Raw genomic sequence first — 18,784 nt, forward strand, 5'->3', positions numbered from 1 at the left:
TGCTATACGCTTTTTTGTGTCTTTCTTTGATGTCAAAGGTCTCTGTTGACCGTTATATGAACCCCACACAAGCTGCAATGCAACTGCAGGGTTCATAGGAACGGTCAACAATGACCATGACACCACAAACACTCCTACAAAACTTAAAAAATTTGAAGAGAATGGAAGAAAATAGGTGAAGTGAAGAATGATGGTGTTTGTTGAAGATGGAAGCCTATTTATAGCCTTAAACAAGTCCTAGGTCATTAATACAGTCAATGAAAACGTGTTAGTGGTTGTAACCGTCCAACCACTAATTGATGGCACTCTTTCAAAAGAAGCCAAGCAATCTTTCAAAAGAAGCCAATGCTGAAGCATTCCGGATTATACAATCCGGAATGTCCTTCGCCCTACAAAGAAGTGCAAACGTTCCCCTCGTTCACCATAAGAGCACCATAATCGCACTAATCCGGAAAATATATTCCGAAATTTGATGGATCATTCCGGATTGTATATTCTGGAACGCCTCAGTGCCATGGCCGGTGGTCTGCCACACGCGTTTTTTACTGTGGTCAAGTCAAAAACGTGTTTTACCACGTTTTTTGACTGCATTTATTCCTTCCCAACCGTTTTTCACCCACCCCTCCCTATAAATACCCTTCCAAACCCCACCATTTCTCACACCATCCCTCTCCTCCTCTTCTTCCTTCTACAACCATGGTTTTCCATCGTTGGCCTTTCATAGATAAGGGCCTCGTTGAAAACTTTCAGGGTTTGTATGAACGGTCAATGAGGATGGAACCGCGCTGCAACAAAGCGCGGTTCATCTGAGGGTCATGTGGGTCAGTGTGGTTATTAGCTTCGCATGCCTGGGCGTAAGTGTGAGCACCCTCTTCCCTCCTCCTCCGATTTTCCTCCAATAGCCAAGTTACTGCTATGTCCGATCACATAGCAGTGGTTAGGCTCTTAGGAGATTAGAATTAAGCTCTTAGGAGATTAGAAATAGGCTTTTAGGAGATTAGAAATAGATTTAGGATGTTATGTAATAAGCTTAAAAAGCTTGAAAATTATTGTAATGTATTGTTCATATATTAATAAAATGAGTTGTTTTTATGTTTGTGTCTTTTTATTAATGTTTTTTATTTTATTCGCATTTTATTTTACGAATTGTAGAGCTTAAAATTGCAAAAGTTCTGCTAAAATACATATCCGGATTTTATAATCCGGAGACATCTGAAAATTACTAACAATAAATTCCGGATTACGGAATCCGGACAAGGGGTAAAATTGGAAAAAAATAGGGCGCGCGAGAAAAGCCATAGGGTGGGAAAAGTAATTCTCACTTGAAAAATATGAAAAGGAGTTGGACTCTTGTATTAGTAAATGTATTGTTCAACTTTTATAACAAACGAAAGAAAAGAGTAAGACATTTTCATTTCCCACTCTCCTAGTTTCTTGTGTACGCTGTTCGAGTTTTCTATTTTACCACTATTTAGATTATATAATACAATTTTTTTTTAATATTTTGGATTATATAATTCAAAAAACACCCACAAATTACCATGGTTTCTGTAATTTTTTTCAAACGATTCAGAAAATATAATCCAATAAAGATAGTATCAGTTCGGATTATATAATTCAAAATATGTCAAACTCTCCATCAGACTAGTTTCAAAGAACAATTGGAGCACATATGTTGTCATGGTTCAAATTATATAATTCGAACTCGTAACATAGATGTTCAAATTATATAATCTGGATTGTATGAACCAAGGTTGTCAGACTCGAGTTTTTACCTCGACTTATTTTATCTAAGTAAAATCAACTCGTAAAATCATACAGGTTTACCTAAAATTAAAATTATTATATACATGACATATATATACAATAAGTGAAACAAATCATCATGCTCAACCTTGTATCGAAATAAACAATATTATTCCACAAAATCATAAAAACATCCAACAAACAATTAAAAAATAAATAAATGGGCTTATGAGCCATAAAGAGAAAAAATGGGGCCAGGAAAAAAGAGACTTTTTAAAAGTGAAATTTTATACTCGCTTGAAATCGGATGATTTCTTCCGATTTCATCGATTTTGTTGCGAGTTAAATCATTCAAACTCAGTGTAAGCCCTGATTTCTCAAAAAAGAGTTTACCATGGAGTTAACATTAAAATCACACCTAAAAACATAAACTCAAGCGACTTTAGTTAACACTAGAGTTTGAGAACACTGAGGTCAGCACAAAGATTGGACCCTTTTTGTGATAGTAACACAATTATTTTTTGGCAAATTGACATCGAATTGCTTGCAACATACACCAAAACAAATTATAAGTACAAACACAACGAAAACATACTATTATGCATCTAGTAACCAATATTCATTTTTTTAAGAAGCAATATCCAATGTTATAAAACAAATTACAGACATAATATCCAAATCAAACAAGACATCAACACAACCTAGGCATGCCCACCTTTAGCACCCCTTCCTCCTCCAACAATACAAGAACCCTCCATGAACCTCAACCACGATCCACTCTAAGCCTTGCCACGATGGACTTCCCTGCTCCACTTAGCCGCCAATTGTTATCTCCAAGGTTATGTCTCTGATGTGACCTAACCGTGGTATAATATCTGCATATTTCCCTCTTGTTCAATAACAATCTCGTCAAGGGGCTCCTCCTTAGGTGGCCTCAAAGCATCTCCCACAATTCTAGGACCCCCTTTAATAGCACTCATTTAAGCGTTTAATAGCGCTTGTGAAGCGCTAAGAAAGCCCCCCGCTATTAAAGGTCAGAATCCTATAATAGCGCTTTCTAAGCGCTATTAAATATCACAGTTTCAATAGCGCTTTCAAAAAAGCGCTAATAAAGCCTCATTTTTGTGCTATTTTTAACTAATGTTTCAATAGCGCTTTCAGAAAAGCGCTAATATAGCCTTATTTTTGTGCTATTTTTAACTGATGTTTCTTAGCGTTTTACATAAAGCGCTAATAAAAGTCCCTGTTTTTATTTTATTTATTTAAATGAAATCTATAGCCAAAAGCATTATAATAAGCAGACAATACAACAAAATACTGATTAGAAGCACTAGTAATCCATTAATCCATTGATAGAAATAAACACTAGTAATTTGTTGATCAGAAACTTAATTACAAATGTCATAAATATTAATCAATCCTAAATGACATCTAATGTACACTTGCATAAAAATGGAAAGTTCGTGCACAATACATATATATGAAAAGCAGCCACAACCACAAAAAAAACACCAAACATTGAGAGGACTCGCGACAAGCGATCCAAATTACTCAATAGATCTACCTGGAGCATATTCTCCTGTGTCGTATGGAATGAAAAATTAATCAAGTATCAATCTATTTCCAGCATAGCCAACAGTTTAAAATAACTCAAAGGATACTAAAGTGCATATAGAATCCACTTAAAATCAAAAGAATCTCAGTTGACAAACAATACAATACAATACATCAAGACATTATGCAATTCATTGTTTGTCTATTAACCTGTCAAACTATCCAGTTCCAATACAAAAATTCCAACAGCCTAATCTTGTGAAATCTAACTTAATTCTTAACATCCAGGCATAACAACTATTTCAAATTACATTAAAAACGAAAATGATGAAAAATAAAAAGAAACTCACTTATATAGTTGGCCATGAAGGAACAAGGAACAAGTATATAAAATCAAAGAGACATAAGGCCATTAGGCCTAGTGGTGATAAATTTCAAACAATTCGGACAGGTGATGTTTTATAGTAATATAGGCAGCTAGCACATGTGTTTTATCTAACATAGAAAAATAGCAAGTCCCACATCGGAAGGTTATCTAACATTGTGAGGTAAGTAATTCTATAAATACGGACAACACATTCTGCCTCTAACACACCTGTCCACTACCAAATGTACTGCAATACATTAAATTGGTGGGCTAGATAAATTAGTCTAAATTTTTACATTGTTTGTTGGTGATTGTATGGTTCTCTGGTGCTCACTTTTCAGTGAAATTCATGTGTGAATTATCACGTACCAATATGAAAACGAATTGCGATTCGGTTAGAAAGAGAATTAAGAATGTATACCTTGAAAAATACATTCACCAAAAGCGCGATTGAGCGGTAGGGTGGGATAAGTCGAACATCAACCAGTGAACCGATTCAAGGTGATCTTTTTTGTGACCAATTTGCTGCTCTGTAAATGATGAAACAATACACATTATTCCCCTATAACCACAAGTAACATCCACTCAAATCTGGGACAAAAAGAAGAATGCAAATGGAAAAATATATAAGCTTGAGTATCAATCAATGGTAACAAACATGAAAGCACACAAATGAAATGCATTCCTGAAAACCGGTATCCAGTGCCACATTTCAGTGTTATTAAACTTATTAGAAATAATTCAAGCACTGCACTTATCGGAAATAAAAACAAAGCGCACAAATATAGCATTTAAGATCCTCAAAATCGAAGCAAAATAAATGAAAGAGAACAAAATCGAAGCTAAAACAAAAAATATAAATATTGAGTAGAAAAATATATGAGTTCTACAAAGACAATTAAAACTCAAACACTAGAAGAAGTTATAAATTTCAATAAAACCAAGCATAATTCATCAACAGGAAGAAACATGAATATTTGTTGAAAACCATTATAGTTGAATTAATGCCACTAACTCAAACACAAATCAAAAGTACCAAGGAAGAGAATAAGCTACCTGTTAGGAACCATGAAGTCTTCAAGTGTAGCACATACTCCTACATCAGGAAGCACATGTTGATTAATACAATATCAACACCCTTGTTAATACTAACGTTCTTTTGAATAAACATTGACCAACTTCAAGAGCATGGTAAATAACATCATACCATACACTTTGAAATAGCAAAGAAAATTCATTAAATTATTACTAGTGATCCATGACTACAATTTTGTTGTGGTAGTACTTAGCGTGTGTTTGTTATAGAGTTGAATTTGACGCAACTGTGCGTTTAAAGAGAAGCTTGCATTTCTAGCTTCACAAAACCATGACAATAGTAGCATTGGGACTCAAGAAAGTTAACTTGAATGCAAAACTAAACTAATTAAACAATTTGATTTTATTTTAACCTTTGGCATAAAATTGTAGTAGTGTTTCCTTCCTCTTATCCTTCATGTTAGTAGGTGTTCTACTTACATAAATGACCACTTCCTTCCCTTTTTCTTTGCTTTTTATGGGTGGACTTCTAGTAGGCATAACCACAACCTTCCCTTTATCATTCCTTTTGTTTGAAAATGGTCTTGAAACGTAGATTAAAGAAACACAGCCACATGTCCCTCAGGTCCCCTGTTTCATTTTTGCCCCATTCACCGTCAGTGCCACACTTGTTTAATTAATGTCACATATACTATTACTACTACTGTATTAAGAGTTTCCTACAAAATCTATCGGCCATTCAGCACTTGTTTCCTAATAAATTTGCTTACTTGCTAAATGTATTAAGATATGTCTTAACATGCATATGACATAAGCGATCAAATGAAGTGAGAAGAAATTTGAACATGTAACCAAAGAAAAGGGGAACCTTTGCCAACAATACCAGAAACAAAAATCAATAACATTTACTTTTCTCTTCATCAAAAGGAATGGGAAAATTCAAGTATAGAGAAAATAAACAACTTACAAAATCCAAGAGCATAGACTTGCATCATATTGATTTTAACAATCTTCATGTTTTTGGATCCTGTTTCAACCAAGACCTTAAAGTAAATTTAATTGATTAATTATGTGAAAAAAAGGTAAGTATAAAATCAAGATAGTGAGAATTCCTACGATCCTAGTATCAATGTTCAAACATGATTTGTAGAAACTACCTATACTCATGGGTGTTTTATTGATTTTTGGCTGCACAATACTTAACTCATGAAACTCGATAATTAATGACGTATGCAAAACCAATTGAAGGAAAGCCAATTGTAAATCTTCAACTGGAGTCCACAAGCATGCTTCTACTTCTACAATTTTCTACATCATTATTCATTTCAAACTACAATTCCTTAGCATCATAAACTACTTTTCGTTCTTAACCAACTTTCAACTCTTAGCAGCATTAAAACAAACACATTCCTTATTAGAATCACAAATGAGTAATGAGTTAAATTAAATTGTGTTCAAGACATAAAGAATATTCAACAAATTGTCTAAACTTTAAAAATGAAATTGAAATATTCATCCTAATCCTGATTCCTATTCCGTCATTTCCATATCTACTTTCCCTTAATTTAAATTCAGTTATTTTCTTTCCTAAATTGATAAATAACCACATTAAATTACCTTCATGAGGTTCCCACAAACTATTTCACATAACTTCGATCTAGTCAAACAAATAATGTTACCCTATTTCAAGCTTCAAATTAATTCATTTAGCTCATTATTCTTGTTATAATTTTTTCTCACAAATGAATTAGACTTACAAGTTTGAGATCATATTACTATCCTTAGCTTGTTCTTCTTGTTATCTTCTATTCAATTCTCAAAAAATTTGTAGTAGCATAGCCGAGCAAAAACATAAAAGTCACTAAAACTTGTGCTTTATGCCTTTTCATCTCTAAAAATTAAACTCCCTTGGGTAGGCATGGCAATGGAGCGGGGTGGGGACGGGTTTTAAATTCCCCGTCCCCATACCCGATTCTCATATACTTACCCGTTACCCTACCCATACCCAACGGGGATGAGAAATTGAACCCCATCCCCGTCCCCAACGGGTTCGGGTATCCCCGCTCCATCCCCGTCCCCGCATTGAATAAAAAAATTTAAGAAAAAATAGAAGATTTTTTGCAACCCCTAGAAAAATATTGTAATGCATTATCCAACAATATGTTCACTTTAACATTTGTTAGACCGATTGATTTAGTCGCTCCTTTAAATATCAATGGTAGTTTTTATAACACGACAATTATCAAATAAAATAACATGGCATATCAACGTAAAATAGTTTTATGCATTCGGGACGGGTTTGAGTATGGGTTCGGGGTGGGTACCTATATACCCGTTACCCGTCCCATACCCGTGTTTTGAAATCGGGGAAAACCCAAACTCATACCCAAACCCAGTCAAAACGGGGAAAACCTGTCAAATTGGGTTTGGTTCGGGTGGGTAACCACGGATATGGGTTTTGTTGCCATGCCTACCCTTGGGGAACACTAAAAGTAACAAATGAATGAGCATAGTAAGCAATGGCAGTTAGATTGGTAAAAATCACCAGAGCAGTTAATTGGTGCAGCTTAAATGCCACCAAACCAATCCCCTTGTCTTATTACCATTAACTCAAACTAAAAGATTTAGCTTATCTAAAGTAACTAATTCACATATAATCCATTTATAAAAAAAAATTATCAGTTGATACTTTAATACATACAAGACAACCATCAATTTAGTCCATCAAGTATCACTCTTACTCCTATCTAGTTCCTAAACTTTATGAAAGTAATAAATAGTTCTTAAACAATATGAAATCTGTCAAGGTAGTCGTTAAACTATACAAAATCAGTATGTTAACAGACAAGAAAATCCAAATGATCAAAAACAAGTAGTTTCAATGATATTAGAGAGTCAAGAGTTATGAGCTGCAAGAGTAAAAAAAATATTATGAACAAAGATATATGAATCGAGTAAAAAAATATTATGAACAAAGATATATGAATCGATAAAGAAAGTACCAATCAATAAATATTACCAATTTCGCCCCTGCCTTTTTCAGTTCCAATTCCACTAACGCAGAACACACAACTTTCTCCTTCCATACATCTTCCTCGGGAGCAATTTGTGCTTCCGCTTTCAATTATCGTGCCGCCTCAATGTTTGCTTTAAAGTGTCCCTCCATGTTCACTGTATTGCACCAATCCGGCGTGGAGCTTGCCATCACATGTCGACCGGCGTCGGGCGGCTGAACATCATACACAAACCAACCTCATAAATCAAACCAGAACACAAAACCACAAACTTTGAAAAACATAACATTAAGCATCGCAAATACAAACAAACCCATCTCAAAAATCAAACAAAAACATAAAAAAAAAAGCTAACATTTTTCGCAATAAAACTCAGTTTAAAAGGGAAAAGCAAAGTTAGTTTGATAATGAAACAGAATGAGTTCAAACTAAACAAAAAATCCATACACAACAGATGACTAAAGTTGGAAATTTCTTACTTTGAACGAATCTTAGGGATGAATGGCTTTAATCGATTCTGGGTTTAATCAAATCTTAGGGTTTTAATTGATTTTCAGGAGAGATTGACAAGATAGAGATGGGTTCGTAGAGACCATGAAGGGTTATGGGTAGAGATATATATGGAGGGTTCAATCGATAGATTTGACGGAGAGACGTTGGTGAGATTGACGTAGCTGAGTGAGACGGCGGTGGATGAGTGGGTTCTACGGTGGTGGTGGTGAGAAGGTCAGAGAAGAGTTTTTATGAGTGAATGAGTGGGTTTGGTGAGAGAAGTGTTTTGTGCGCGTATATGAAATCTTATCCGCCTTTTATTTATTTATTTTCATAAAGCCAAACAATAGCGTTTGGAAAAACGCTATCTATACCCCCTACAACTATAGCGTTTTCTTAAAAGCGCTATTAGTGTGAACCAAAATAATAGCGTTTGCAGAAGAGCGCTATCTAGTCCAATTTTTAACAAGTTTTTCTTAGCGCTTTCTGAAAAGTGCTATAACAGGTCTATGGGTTGCATTTTTAATAGCATTTATCCAGAAGCGCTATTGAAATTGTGCTATTAAAAGCCAAAATTGTAGTAGTGGTTGCAAGTACGGATGTTAATTGGTGAAATATCATCTCATGTTTCCAAATGTCGTATTAATACCATGCATGTCAAGTGCTCTCAAATCCAAACTGGAGATACCACATGGTCAAGAAACTAGGTATAAAACTCAGACACCTACAGTCAGATCGTCACATGAGAAGCAAATTGATGTGGATGCTTAAGAAAGGTTTGGACCTTGTCAAACAGGCACAACAAACCTTTAAGAATCACGCAAGGTTGTCGGTCTATATGGCTAGATGGTTACCAAGCTAGAGGGGGGGGGGGGGGGGGATAGCCTTTTAAAAGATTTTCGGAGATTTGATAAAAACGGATTTTGATGAAATTGACTATTGGAATTTTTGCTCGAACAATCACAATCAATGAATCAACAAGAAGCAAATATATGTGGTATAAGATTTTATCTTAGAATTGAGAGATTCACGATACAAATCTTTTTACACAATCAATTATTAATAATCCTTGAACAAGGTACAAAACAATACACAATTTCAAACCAAACCTAAGCAAACTGTAAGTGTAATTGAAGAATTGAATTGACTTTGCAGTCAATTGATCTAACCAAACTGTGTGAAACCTAACTCAATGAATTAGGTTAATTTTCAATGAAAAACAACTTAGATCAATACTAGCAATTATCCTATCAATTATTCAATTAATCACAAGCAATATCAAAAAGTAAAAGGATAAGGAAAGAGAGAGAACATCAGTGTTTATAGTAGTTCACCCTTTTTCGTCCTCGCTTAGGGCTACGTCTACTCTACTTGATGAAGTACGCCTTCCCCAAGGGCGTCCACTATGTAACAAATGTTGATTACAATGTTTACAAGAGTTCCTTCAAATTAAAGCCCTAATTCTTCAACTCCTATGTAAACTACTCCCCCAAACTTCAAGTACGCCTTGAATTTGGTGCTTCTTGAATCTTCGGGTCCTTGAATTACCCGTGCACTCCTTCGAACTCTTCACTCAAGTCTTCAATGCTACGCCCGGCAAACGAACCCCCTTCGACTTCAAGAACGGTTAGAAAGACCCCCAAGTCCTTTGGAGGTGGAATGAGATTATTCACTTCCTTTGAAGCCTTGATTAAGCCCAATCAATCTTCTTGAGAGAACCAACTTACAATCCCTACTAGCACCCCAGAGAATCTATACACTCAAAGAACAAAGTGATTCTAAGAAAAAGTGTTTAATCTTGAAGAATATATGAACAATGAGTTTTTGAGACCTAGAGAGAATAGTTGCAAATGATTCAATGAATTGAAGTTGAGAAGAAAAAATATTTATATAGTAGAGGGTGAAAAGACATAATTTTTGCACAAAAACAACAGATTGAATCGATTCATTTACCTATTGAATTGATTCAGACATCAGGAAGACTAAATCCAGATGAAGGAAAGTATATGAAGATTGATGCAAGTCAAGAGATATATGAAACGATTCAAGCTTCCCAGATGGATGTTTGAATCGATTCAAGATAACAATGAATCGATTCAGAGAGAGTCAGAGAGTTTGATGATGTTGGAACAAAATGTGTTTAACAAAGAACCTTAAAGAGTTTTGATGATAACAAGGTATTAAAAATTGTAAATTGGACTAGCTAATATTTGTTCAAGTGTACAGGACCATAATTATAAAGTTACATCATCATTGGTTCTGAATGAGCAGATAAAGAGCAAAAGGAAATGAAGCTTAGATGATTCTGAAGGCAAAGCGCTCCTGAAGTCAAGCTGCTCCTGAAGAAATAGCGCTCCTGAAGTAAGCTGCTCCTGAAGAATAGTGCTTCTGAAGACAAGAGGTCCAGAAGCCACATCATCAGAAGCTGCGTCATCAGAAGCTGCAGAAGTCATATCATCAGAAGCTGCATCATCAGAAGCTGCCTCATCAGAAGCTATTTCACCAGAAGCTGAATCTCAACTGGATTTGCAAAAGATTCAAGAATTGAAGAATTATCAATGCAAAAGCTGTCTATTGGATTCGAAAACACAAACAAAGGATTAGTGGAATTTTGCAACGGTCATTTCAAAGGTGTTTGAAGGCTTGTGCTTGCATTTTGGACGAAAGCGTTGACATTGTACTTTGTACGAATTGTACAACCACGTTCTCCACTACTCTGTTTTGTGTCCACGCTTCAAGACAAGAAAACAGCTCCAGAATACGGTCTCGCCTGCATATATGTTCCTTTGGATAAGGAATGGATTTCAAATTGGTTCTTCATAGGACAACAACCAAATCAGGCAAAAGATCATTGGTGAAAGATCAAGCTTCAATAACGACTCTTTGGTGCGCTGGCAATTTCACAACGTCTCTTTCACACCTCTATATAAAGGAGTGAAGACCTAGAGATTTGGTAATGCAAGAACGCTGAACGAAAGACTCACAAGATTTTCACAAGTACCAAACCTCTGCTGAAATTGTTCTGCATTCACTTAGAATTTCTGTGTCTCAAAGTCATATCTTAGAAATTCTTAAGTCCATTGAGTCTGTATCTGATTTGTATTGTGAGCACCTCTGATTGTATATCAAGTGTTCAACCTTAAACAATTTTCTGTGTAATTTTGTTTAGTTAGGAAGTCTCTTGCAGTTGTGCTTGAGCAGGAAGTCTCTTGATTGTGTTCTTGAGCAAAGGAAGTCTCTTGCTTGTGTGCTTGAGCATTGGAAGTCTCTTGCTTGTGTGCTTGAGCATTTGTAATCAGATATTACTCATAGTGAAATCTCCTTGGAAGTGCAAGGGGGACTGGACTACTTCCGGATTGTGGAAGGAACCAGTATAATTGCTTTGTGTCGTTCTTCTTCTCTCTCTCTCTGTTTTATTCCGCTGCATTTAGATTCTGATTATCACTTCAGAAGCTGTCTCACTTAGCTTCTGATCAGTGTGTTCAGTTTTTAGGAGAAACGAAGAATTTTTCAAAACACAATTCAACCCCCCTTCTTGTGTTTTTCTCACCTTCAATTGGTATCTAGAGCCTTGGTCTGTTGTGTATCACTTAACCGTGCAACAGTCAAAGATCTGAGAAAAACATGTCTACTTCTCCTCCTACTGGTCCTAGTGATACTAGCTATAAACATGTCTCACATGATTATAGTGATAGTAAGAAAACCAGTGTTGGAAAAGTTCCAAAGTTCAATGGAGATGCTGAAGAGTTCTCTTGGTGGAAGACCAACTTTTACAGTTACATCATGAGCCTAGATGAAGAATTATGGGATATTCTGGAAGATGGTGTTGGTGATTTAGTCCTTGATGAAGAAGGAGCTGCTGTGGATAGAAAGAAACATACTCCAGAACTGAGGAAACTTTACAAGAAGCATCATATTATCAGAGGAGCTCTTGTCACTGCCATACCCAAAGCAGAATACATGAAGATGAGTGACAAATCCACTGCTAAAGCTATGTTTGCTTCTCTCTGTTCAAATTATGAAGGGAGCAAGAAGGTCAAAGAAGCAAAGGCTCTCCTGCTTGTACATCAGTATGAGTTATTCAAGATGAAGGATGATGAAACTATTGAAGAGATGTACTCAAGGTTTCAAACCTTAGTTTCTGGGCTACAGATTCTAAAGAAGAGCTATGTTGCTTCTGATCATGTAAGCAAGATACTCAGAAGCTTACCTGCCAGATGGAGACGAAAAGTGACTGCCATTGAGGAAGCTAAAGATTTAAACACTTTAAGTGTCGAAGATCTTGTTAGTTCTCTCAAAGTTCATGAGTTAAGTCTTAATGAACATGAGTCTACTAAGAAGAGTAAATCAATAGCTCTTCCATCCAAAGGCAAGTCATCAAAAGCTCTCAAAGTGGTTGAATCTGAAGAGGAAGAACAGTCAAGTTCAGATTCTGAACCAGATGCTGCTGAAATGGCCATGCTCTCAAACATACTTCAATATCTGGCCAAGAAGAACAGAAAGTTTCTCTCCAGAAGGGGTAACTCCAGAAGCTCAAAGAAAGAAGATCAGAAGGGATGCTTCAACTGTAAGAAGCCTGGACACTTCATTGCTGAATGCCCTGATCTTCAAAGAGAAAAGTCAAAGGACAAGTCAAAGAGGTCTACATTCAAACCAAGCAAACTCAAGAAGCAGATTAAGCAGAGTTTAATGGCAACCTGGGATGATTTGGGTAGTGAATCTGGATCTGATAAAGAGGAAGCTGATGAAGATGCAAAGGTAGCTGTTGGGTTGGTAGCAACAGCAACTTCAGAAGCTGGATCAGATTCAGACTCAGAAGATGAAAACGAGGTATATTCCAAAATTCCCAGAGATGAACTTGTTGAGTCACTTAAAGAACTTCTTACACATTTTGAAGTAAGAACCAATGAGTTGAAGGATTTAGAAGAAAAATATGCTGATTTGGTACAACAGCAAAAATCAACTCTATTGGATCTGAAAGCTTCTGAACAAGGACTTAGGGGCTTTGACTTCATGTGTAAAACATATGAAGATCAGCTCAGGTTCTTATGTCAGAAGCTACAAGAAAAGTGTAATGAAAAACCTTTAAGTAACCATGAAATTGCTCTTGAGGATTTTATTATATCTGGCATTGACAGAAGCAGAGTGGCTTCTATGATTTATAGCATTTACAAGAACAACGGCAGAGGAATTGGTTTTCCAGAAGTGAAACTTGAGAAAACCAATCTAAAATCTTGTTGTGAATGCATCAAGGAAGGTCTGAAAACATTCTTTGTGCCAGAAGGGGCTGAGTTGGAAACTGTTGTTCAATCAGAACCTGAAGCTTCTAGTCCTAAGGCTAAGATTACTTCAACGCCAAAGAACTCTAAGTTAAAGGCTATGATCAAATCTGATTCCAAGACTTCAAAGGTCAGGATCCTGAAAAGATCAGAACCTATTCCTCAGAGTCTGGTGAAACCAAAATCTGGGGTTCTGAAGTCTAAGTTTCAGAAGAAGATAGTTACTGCTTCTGAAGTACCAAAACCTAAGGTGATGGTTAATCAGAAGCAACCCAACTCATAGCACAAGGTACAAGAAGTGAAGAGTAAAGCCTTAAGTACTAACCTTCCAGGACCCATAGAACAATGGGTACCTAAATCAAAAAATGTCAATGATGCAGGTATGTCTAAGAGCAGTGCCAAAGCAAAGATCATGGTACCTAGACAGCGGTTGCTCAAGACACATGACAGGAGACAAGTCCATGTTCCTCAGCCTAACAATGAAAGAGGGAGGAAATGTGAAATTTGGAGGCAGCCAGTCAGGCAAGATCATAGGTACAGGAACTATTGGTAATTCCTCTACCTCAATTAATAATGTATGGTTGGTAGATGGTCTTGAACATAACCTTTTGAGCATTAGTCAATTTTGTGATAATGGTTATGATGTGCTTTTTGAAAAACCCAACTGTACAGTAATCAACAAGGAAGACAAATCCATTGTGTTCAAGGGAAAGAGAGTTGACAATGTCTATAAAATCAATTTTTCTGAACTGGCTGATCAGAAGGTGGTTTGCCTATTATCAGTGAATGATAAGAAATGGATGTGGCACAGAAGGTTGGGACATGCTAACTGGAGGTTAATCTCTAAGCTTAGTAAGTTACAACTTGTGAAAGGGCTACCAGACATTGACTATCATTCAGATGCACTCTGTGGTGCATGTCAGAGAGGGAAAATTGTGAAATCATCTTTTAAAACCAAAGACATTGTTTCAACCTCAAGACCTTTAGAATTACTCCATATTGATTTATTTGGACCAGTGAGTACTGCATCCCTATATGGAAGTAGATATGGATTAGTCATTGTTGATGATTACAGCAGATGGACTTGGGTGAAATTCATAAAGAGTAAAGATGTTGCGTGTGATGTATTCAGTAGCTTCTGCACTCAAATTCAATCTGAAAAAGAATCAAAAATTTTGAAAGTCAGAAGTGATCATGGTGGAGAATTTGAAAATGAGCCATTTGAAGCTTTTTGTGAAAAACATGGAATTTTCCATGAATTCTCTTCTCCTAGAACACCACAACAAAATGGGGTTGTAGAGAGAAAGAATAGAACTTTACAAGAAATGGCCAGAACCATGATTCATGAAAACAATTTACCAAAACATTTTTGGGCAGAAGCAGTGAATACAGCATGCTATGTTCAAAACAGGATCTATATTAGACCTATTTTGGAGAAAACAGCATATGAACTCTTTAAAGGAAGAAAACCCAATATCTCTTACTTTCATCAATTTGGATGTACATGTTACATTCTGAACAACAAGCTCTACCTAAAGAAATTTGATGCCAAGGCCCAAAGAGGAATCTTTTTAGGTTACTCTGAAAGGTCAAAGGCATACAGAGTGTATAATTCAGAAACACTCTGTGTTGAAGAATCTATGCACGTTAAATTTGATGACAAGGAGCTTGAAGATAAAACTTCAAAGCAAGGTGAAAGTTTTGCAGAGATACAGGTTCCTGAAGCTACTCCAGAACCTGATCAGATAGCTGAGTCTGAAGATAGTCCAGAAGCTGAACCCACATCAGAAGCACAAGATGAAGCTGCTTCTGATGAAGCACAAGATGGCTCACATCAAGCAGATCCTCCCAGAAACACATTCAAACACAAGTCTTCACATCCTGAGGAGCTAATCATTGGAAACAAAGATAGTCCAAGAAGAACAAGATCACATTTCAGACAAGAGGAGTCAATGATTGGACTAATCTCAATGATTGAACCTACAACAGTTGATGAAGCACTTTCAGATGATGGATGGATCCTAGCTATGCAAGAAGAGTTGAATCAATTTCAAAGAAATGATGTGTGGGATCTGGTACCCAAACCTCAGCACAAGAACATTATTGGAACAAAATGGGTATTCGAAAACAAGCTGAATGAGCAAGGTGAAGTAACAAGAAACAAAGCCAGGCTTGTTGCACAAGGGTATAGTCAACAAGAAGGCATTGATTACACTGAAACGTTTGCTCCAGTTGCAAGATTGGAAGCAATCAGGTTACTTCTTTCCTATGCAGTTAATCATGGCATAATATTATATCAAATGGATGTCAAGAGTGCATTTCTAAATGGTGTCATAGAAGAAGAAGTGTATGTCAAGCAACCTCCTGGATTTGAGGATATTAAATATCCTGACCATGTTTTTAAACTGAAGAAATCACTATATGGCTTGAAACAAGCTCCCAGAGCTTGGTATGATAGACTAAGTAATTTCTTAATCAAAAATGATTTTAAAAGAGGACAGGTTGATACTACACTCTTCAGAAGGACCCTTGAGAAAGATATTCTTGTTGTGCAAATATATGTTGATGATATAATATTTGGTTCTACTAATGCATCTCTTTGCAAGGAATTTTCTGAGTTAATGCAGGATGAATTTGAAATGAGCATGATGGGAGAGCTGAAGTTCTTCCTGGGCATTCAAATCAATCAATGCAAAGATGGAGTCTATGTTCATCAATCAAAGTACACAAAGGAGCTTCTGAAGAAGTTCAAACTTGAAGATTGTAAAGTGATGAACACTCCAATGCACCCTACGTGCACCTTAAGCAAAGAAGATGAAGGAGCTAAAGTAGATCAGAAGCTGTATAGAGGTATGATTGGTTCTTTGTTATACCTCACTGCATCTAGGCCAGATATTTTATTCAGTGTATGCTTGTGTGCAAGATTCCAATCAGATCCTAGAGAATCTCATATGACTGCTGTCAAGAGAATCTTCAGGTATTTGAAAGGAACAACTAATCTTGGACTCCTTTATAGGAAATCCTTAGATTATAAGCTAATTGGATTCTGTGATGCTGATTATGCTGGTGATAGGATTGAAAGAAAGTCAACCAGTGGCAATTGTCAATTTCTGGGTGATAATCTTATATCCTGGGCTAGGAAAAGACAAACAACTATTGCTATGTCTACAGCAGAAGCAGAATACATTTCAGCTGCAAGTTGCTGTACACAACTACTTTGGATGAAACATCAGTTGGAAGATTATCAGATAACTGCTAACAGTATTCCCATTTATTGTGATAATACTGCTGCTATTTGTTTGTCTAAAAATCCAATTTTGCATTCAAGAGCTAAGCACATTGAAATCAAACACCATTTTATCAGAGATTATGTTCAAAAAGGAATTTTAGATATACAATTCATTGATACTGAAAATCAATGGGCTGATATATTTACTAAGCCTTTAACTGTTGAAAGATTTGATTTTATAAAGAAAAATTTGAACATGCACTTTGTATCTGATTAAATGCTTGCTTGCTCCTGAATAGGATTTTAGGTTCTGAAGTTAGTTCAGAAGCGGTAGTCCATCAGAAGCTCTTTATTGAGGTTCTGAGGAAAACTCGCTTCTGATGATGACGTCAGCATCTGAAGTCCAGAAGCTGGATTTGTTGCTTCTGAATAGTTGAATTAGTGGAAACGTTGGAAGTTACCTTTTAAAAAGTAACTTCTGGCCCACTAACTTGGTAGTTACTCTGTGAACTTCTTACGTGGCCTGTATGTGTTGGTGTATAACTAAAAGGGCAATGATGATTTAATAGCTTTGAAAGTACTTTTCACGCGCCCCCAATTTTGTCATTAATGTTATGTTTGTTTGTCTCTTTTGAATTGCAATCGTTTTACTTTTAACACTTTGACAATTCACACACTACTCACTCACAACAAACACATTTGCTCTCAAACCTCTTGCGAAGTAAGCGCATTCTCTCAAACTTAGAACCCTAAAATCTTCATCTTCTTCAAATCTTCGTCAATCATCAAATGGCATCATCAAGCTCAAAACTTTCAGAATCTACATCAAACAAGCAAAGCGTATCAGAATCTGGGTCCATCTACAAAGAGAAGACTATGGATATTCCATGGAAATCCTTAATCGTCCAAGTAGAATCACCAGTGGACTTCACTTCACTCAAGAAGTACGAAGTGGACATGGAAGGCTACGTAGAAACTCAGAAACTGTCTGGCTACTTCAACATGCTAAATGGGCCAACATATGTGAACTTGGTCAAAGATTTCTGGTTAAGGGCTGAAATTGTCAATAGAAAGCCTGTGAAGGCAGCAGATAAACCAGCTGGGTCGAAGAAAGGAAAGAAGGAGATTGAGTTGAATCCCACTTCCTTCAGTAGCCTAGAGATAAGGTCTGAAGTGATGGGTATTCCTGTAATCATCACAGAGGAGATAGTTGCTAAAGCTTGTAGAATGGATGCAGAAGGAAGGTTTCAAGAAATTGTTAAGAAGGATGATGTCCTGCTGCAAAACTACTACAACACTCTTCTGGGTGGTAACAAAGATGCTAAGCCTTCTGAAATGGAGATTCACAATAGAATGTTGGTGAAATTCAGCAACGATTGCTTCTTTCAAAGAGCAGGTGGGTCTGATCAACCCAACAACCAACAGAAGCTAGCAATCTATTTCATGACCAATCTGGAAAAGATAAACTTTCCAAGATATGTATTGGATCATCTCTGCTGGGCTATTAATGAAAGCACAGTCAAAGGAAGGAAACAAGTGCCCTATGGAAGATTGTTCTCTGAGATCTTTTATCAAGGGAAAGTGCTGGATTTGTTGAGAAGAACAAGGGATGCTTCTGATAATTGCTTCGAAGTTTCTACTGCAGAGAAGACTATCAGTAGCAAGACTTTGCATTCAATGCACTTTTTCAAGACAGCTCCTAAAGATGAGAAATGGTTGGAGTTGACCACAGAAGAATCTGAGATTATCAGGGACTTTCCTTCCATAGTTAAGGAAAGTAATCCTGAACACTTAGCTAGATTAGTAGCTGAGTACGTCTTGGAGGAAGATGCGAGGTCTCAGGAGGAAGCTGCTCTTGCTAAAGGGAAAGGCAAGAAGGCCAAAGCAGTTGCTGTGTCAGAAGCTGCTGTTTCAGATGCACCTAAAGGGAAAAGGGCCAGAACTAGTTCAGAATCTGATGCTGCTCCTACTAAAGGAAAGAGGGCCAGAACTAGTACTGAGTCAGAAGCTGCTATAGCTAAACCTGTTTCTATCAAGGATAAAGGAAAGATGCAGAAGATTGGTGCTG

The sequence above is a fragment of the Medicago sativa genome, chromosome 1 (assembly GCF_051527215.1).
Source record: "Medicago sativa cultivar Bolivia chromosome 1, Bolivia_mono, whole genome shotgun sequence".
NCBI lineage: Eukaryota > Viridiplantae > Streptophyta > Magnoliopsida > Fabales > Fabaceae > Medicago > Medicago sativa.